This window comes from Tarenaya hassleriana, unplaced genomic scaffold (assembly GCF_000463585.1).
Source record: "Tarenaya hassleriana unplaced genomic scaffold, ASM46358v1 Cleome14, whole genome shotgun sequence".
In the NCBI taxonomy this organism is placed as follows: domain Eukaryota; kingdom Viridiplantae; phylum Streptophyta; class Magnoliopsida; order Brassicales; family Cleomaceae; genus Tarenaya; species Tarenaya hassleriana.
The window spans coordinates 2807056-2813278 of record NW_010964598.1 but is presented as its reverse complement, the minus strand read 5'-3'; the positions used below and the strand labels follow the sequence as shown (position 1 = coordinate 2813278).

The following is a 6223-nucleotide window of genomic DNA, read 5'->3' as shown; positions in this document are numbered from 1 at the left end:
TCTCTTTAATTAGAATTGCCCAAAACCCTTAAAACGCGAAAACCGAAAACTGCCCGTAAGTCGGACCGTCCGTTCCAGGCCTGGAACGGACGTTCTGATTCTACGCAGAACGGACGGTCCGGTTTATAACGTAGAACGGACGTTCTTGACGCCTGGACCGTCCGTTCCAGACCTGGAACGGACGGTCTGGCATTTGCGGAACGGTTCGTCCGTTCCTCAGCGGAACGAACGTTCCGGAACGGCTGGACCGTCCGGTCTAGACCTGGACCGGACGGTCTGGCCATCTGGAACTCTTCCAGATCGCTCTGTCGCTCTTTTCTCGCGTTGTTCTCTTCACGTGTGATCCATCCCTAATGGTGTGTGACCCTGTAGGCCCATTCGAAGTGGCAGTGGCTTCGGAAACCTTTCCCGAACCACAAGTCAGGGTTAGCCTCTAGCAAGACGCCATGACTACCCACCTAGAATAGAGTTAGAGGTGATCTAACAAAGCCAGCAATAGTTCGAGTTCTGATCCTTTGTCTCACGATGTCGTATGTTGAACAAGGGCATGGTTCGAGCCACCCTTCAAGTTCAACCGCTTACTCGTCTAGGCAAACCGACTGATAAAATAGATGTACATTCATCTATAGCGTGGCCACGCATTTTCACAGTCCGATTTCCACGAGGGGCCCAGCGACATCTCTCCTGCGTAGGAGGTGACAAGTCCCGTATTGCATGTCTACTATCTGCATATGATTCATGAACGTATCTGAGCAACGCCGTTATGATCATCCGGTTAAAGACGACGTTTGACGCAGTCAAGACACGTCACTCCTCATATCAGATACTCTAGACATCTCAGGTCTGAGGATCCAAGAACGAACCGCTGTATGAGATTCAAGTCATGACTCGTGTCCATGTGACAATCTCATGCGGGTCATCCAGTAACTCGTTCCAAACGAGAACCCATGATTGTGACTTGCATCTAATGCATATGATCATAATCATCTATCACACATCATGCTGGTCTTAATTCATCATTGTTCCCACAATGATAACTGACCAGGAAATTTAGAATCATCTGCAATGATTCAAGGATATTTACCGTAATATAACAAACATGCAAATCATATAACGGGAATAGTAATGCATTCATAAATCAATGAATCAATACAAAGTCAAAATGTCATATCACGGATCATCCTAGAGCATCACAACCAACAGACCGATCGGTTCAGACGTAGACCGATCGGTCCAGAGGCCTAGACCGATCGGTCCAAAGGCAAAAGCTCCAGACCGATCAGTCCAGACGTCGGGATTTCCTTAACTCACTCAAATTAGAGTTTTAAGGGTAAGAAACTTTGGAGAACGCCTCCTAAGCTCTTTGACACGATTTTCAGACCTTTTTGAGAGGTTTTTGAGAGTGAAAAACCTAAAGTAAGATCCCTGAAACCCTTTCGTAAAGAAGAACGTGTTCTTCAGTCCTTGCAGACGAGTTCCAACTGTTGGAATCCTTTCCGCTGTATGGATACGTGTAGAGGGCGAGGTATTCTTCCTGCCTTTCGTGATCGGACGAACTCTTCGATTGATACATGCCCATGATAAATTGAGGTAAGCGTTCTAACGTCTCTACAAGATCATGCATGCTAGGTTTTAGGGTTTCATAAAAAATTTTGTTTTACATCCACTGCGCAAACCCTGGAACCGATCTCTTAGGAATTAGATTCACTGTAGAGATCTCAGGAATCCCAACAATTTGATCGGACCGGAGAATAAAAGAATAACATGAACATAATAGAACCTGAATACCAGAACAATAAGTAAAGACGTATGTATGCATGATTAAAATGAGATTCTTGTATGAGAGTTTGTGATTGGGGATCCGGGTAGCTGGCATGGCGTGAGACATTACTTCGGAGGGTCGGAGTAACATCGAGCGTGTGTTTGTAGCTAGGGTTGAGGTGATATCCCGATGATTGCGTTGTTTGAGATCTCCTCTTTATGATCCCCGATCCGGGTCAAGTTTCATATTGAGGAGACGTGATTGTGATTGATCGTCTACGGGCAGAGCTTGGAGCTGGTGATGCACGTGGTAGTCTTGAGTGATTCGGCTATCATGGGTTGAGAAAATCTTACAGTTACTCTGTGACCGCACCGACGTTCCACTTGCTATGGAACAGGTTCGGGAGTGATTCCCGGCAGAGACTGGCACACATTTACCCGTGACTCGGGATTGAGAGATTCTCCCGATGACGTTATGTAGAAATACTCTGAAAGACCTGGGTTCGGGTCTGATGAGCTTTTCCGTGGCGGATGGCCGGCGAGAGATTGTCAGTTGATGACTGACTTTGCTCGACATAGTCGGTGGTGGCCTGGAGGAGGCACCTAGCGCTCTGGTATCGAGAGGTGATATCGATATCAGAGGAGATGGTTGGTGTGATATGTTTTTATGTAGTGTTGTGTTGGGGGTCTCCATCACTATGGGTTCCTAGCATGCGATCTCATCGATCTAGGGTTTGGTTTCTAGGTTTCATGCTGCGGAAGAAAAGAAAATTCTAAACCTAGCCAAACGTCATACAAAACCAATTTTGTGCAATAACCCATAAGAACGTGTATATCACCGTGGGAATCGTTACTTACCTCGATCTCAATGAAACTTGAAGCAAATACCGATCCGGAGCCTGTTTTTAATCACCTAGGACTGAAGTTATAGTCCCTCTACAGTATCCACATCGACGGGAAGGATTCCAAACCGTTTGGAACGTATTTGCTAGGATTTGTGAAGAGAAAACGACGTCCTCAACTTACAATCAATATTCCAGAGTTTAGAACTCTGAATAAAGCTTCTCTAAGCCTCTAGAAAGAGTTTAGGATGTCTGAGGATGATTGCTTAGGGTTTGGGGCGGCTCCCATAACAAAGAGGATTGCCAAAACCCTAAAATTCGCGAAAAAGGAAACGTTACGACGCCTAGACCGATCGGTCTACACCTAGACCGATCGGTCTAGATATTCGCTTAGACCGACCTCCTGAGCTTCACGTAGACCGATCGATCTACGTCCTAGACCGATCGGTCTTCATGTCTGGAATTTTTCCAGCTCATTCCGTCTACACTGATCGGTCCAAGCTACGTGTAGACCGATCGGTCTACGTCCTAGACCGATCGGTCTGCACGTCTGGAACTCTTCTAGCTCGTTCCGTCATTCCGATTCGCATCATACTCTCTACATGTGATCTATCCCTAATGGTGTGTGACCCTGTAGGCCCATTCTAAGTGGTAGTGACTTCGGGAACCCTTTCCCGAACCACAAGTCATGGTTAGCCTCTAGCAAGACACCATGACCACCCACCTAGAATAGAGTTAGAGGTGATCTAACAAAGCCAGCAATAGTTCGAGTTCTGATCCTTTGTCTCACGATGTCGTATGTTGAACAAGGGCATGGTTCGAGCCACCCTTCAAGTTCAACCGCTTACTCGTCTAGGCAAACCGACTGATAAAATAGATGTACATTCATCTATAGCGTGGCCACGCATTTTCACAGTCCGATTTCCACGAGGGGCCCAGCGACATCTCTCCTGCGTAGGAGGTGACAAGTCCCGTATTGCATGTCTACTATCTGCATATGATTCGTGAACGTATCTGAGCAACGCCGTTATGATCATCCGGTTAAAGACGACGTTTGACGCAGTCAAGACACGTCACTCCTCATATCAGATACTCTAGACATCTCAGGTCTGAGGATCCAAGAACGAACCGCTGTATGAGATTCAAGTCATGACTCATGTCCATGTGACAATCTCATGCGGGTCATCCAGTAACTCGTTCCAAACGAGAACCCATGATTGTGACTTGCATCTAATGCATATGATCATAATCATCTATCACACATCATGCTGGTCTTAATTCATCATTGTTCCCACAATGATAACTGACCAGGGAATTTAGAATCATCTGCAATGATTCAAGGATATTTACCGTAATATAACAAACATGCTAATCATATAACGGGAAAAGTAATGCATTCATAAATCAATGAATCAATACAAAGTCAAAATGTCATATCACGGATCATCCTAGAGCATCACAACCAACATATCCACTACAGCTTTTACATGGCCGGTCGTAAAAAAAAAAAAGAAACATATAAAAAAATTATAAAATTATAAAAAATATAATTTTTAAAATTATCATGGTACTTTTAAACTATTTTTTATATATAATTATCAATAAAAATTTAAATACACAAATTCAAATAAATTTCACTATTTACATAAATATCCAATACTAACAACAACATACCCAGATGAAAATGAGAGTCTTAGTGTAAAACGATCATAATCTATCAAAATGGTTTCGAAACCATAAAGTGAGTAAAGAATTATTAGTATTTCCCTAAGTGTTTAAGATTATGCATGATGATGATCCATTATGATTATTCAGGATTCCACTTATATATATATATATATCGTGTATATATGTATGAATATTTGCAATTTTTCCTGATGTGAAATATTTGATGACGTGGCAATTTTTCTAGTCATAGTTGGGATTAAACCTTTGTTGCTGTATAATTTTTGTTGGTATATATTATAGAACATCACCGAACTATCCGATTTTGATGTAACGGATCAAGTACACAATTGCTCCTCCACCCCCTTGAATCCCTAAAAAAAAGGTATACACCTGGCTTTGTATTTACAATGATTTGGGTTATGGGTTTTTTTATGCTCCAACTCATGAAGAAAATATCGGATTTCGGATCTAAATATATCGGTTCGAAAAAATTTGGATTTTCAAATCGATTGGATTTTGGATCGATCATAAAACTCAATTTTTCAAAAAAAAATTAATAAAAAATAAAAAAAATTACAAAGAAAAAGTAGGGTGGATCAGTTCCGATCTAACTCGATCCGAATACGAAATTTATAGGACTGGATTTCAGATTTGGTTGTTTAAACCCGGAAAAAATTGATCCAACTGAATTCGAATACAAAACCTTTGGGCCGAATATGAACTCAGGTCGGATCGGTCTAATTGATACCCTAATTTGAGTTTTCAAATTTTTAGATAGTCGGATATTTCTGTCCAACCATACATAACTCGAATAAAATGTGTGAAGATAAATAAATTAGTTATCTCTTTTACGAATTTTATTGTACTAATACTACTAATGAGAAACTCATTTTTTTAATATGACAATTGGTAAATTGCAACTTCTTGCTTCTATCAATAAAATAAAATTTATCAAAAAATAATTGTGGCATAGTTTGACAGAATTCTATACCTATATTTGATTTTTACCCGTTGCTGTCCATGCACAAGTCCATAATCTATAATTTTCAGTGGACTGTATCTCTTGGAAGAAATGGTCAGAACATATAATTTAATTTATCATTTTATGTCTACTTACCTCATTAAATAATTTAAATCAATTCTACAAAAAAAAAAAAATCAACACTGTAACTATTGAAAAATATTTCCATCATGTTGTCTAGTTTTCTGTTCTGGTTGGTTTAGTAAACTACTATTTTGTTATATATTCAATTTTTGTATGAATTATCTGTCATTTTCTAACAAAAAAAAGTTTTATTTTTCTTTTTTATTTATTTTTTGTTCAGTTACACAATGAAGTGAGGTGTGATGTTGTTTTCATGTACACGTTGCTGCTTGAGAGGAACTGAAACCTCTGGAGAGAAAAATAAACAGAAACAATCTGAGAGCACAAACTCCCCTTCTTCCTCCTCGATTTTCTGCTTCAGTCACCGTCTGATTCCTGTTTTGCGGTACCGTTTCGTTTTTTCATCGTTTCGAAATTCTCTCCCTCGATCTCCTGTCTCCGAGTTCGTCGTTTAAGAAGCAAGTACTTCCTTTTCTGGTCGAAACTCGATCATGCGACCATAGACATAATATTTGTTTTTGCCCGTCTTCTTTCCCTTTTGTCCTCCATTTCTCCAATCTCTGTCTCCTTTCGTTTCAGCCCAGTCGTTACCAAGAAGTGTGGGTCTGCTGCTTGACTCTTGTCTTGGGTCCAAAAATATCCTCTTTCAATTTCCCATTTCAGCATCTTTTTGTAATCTTGTGATCTGGGTTTTGCCCCAAACGCTTTTGTTTCTTGGTGTAAAGTCCAAAATTGCGTCTTTTTCTTAGCCTCTGTTTTCTGCTCTCTTTCTCCACGAGGGGCCCAGCGACATCTCTCCTGCGTAGGAGGTGACAAGTCCCGTATTGCATGTCTACTATCTGCATAT

General features: G+C 41.0%; 1 protein-coding gene across 2 annotated transcripts in view; it reads left to right on the top strand.

The window, feature by feature from the left end:
• The first annotated feature begins 5629 nt into the window (after positions 1-5629).
• LOC104808303 (nucleobase-ascorbate transporter 5) overlaps positions 5630-6223 on the top strand; it is a 4976-nt gene continuing 4382 nt past the window's right edge. For both annotated transcript variants that reach the window (XM_010533968.2, XM_010533967.2), the window contains exon 1: positions 5630-5761. The gene's annotated coding sequence lies outside the window, so the exon portion shown is untranslated. The remainder of the gene's footprint in view (positions 5762-6223) is intronic.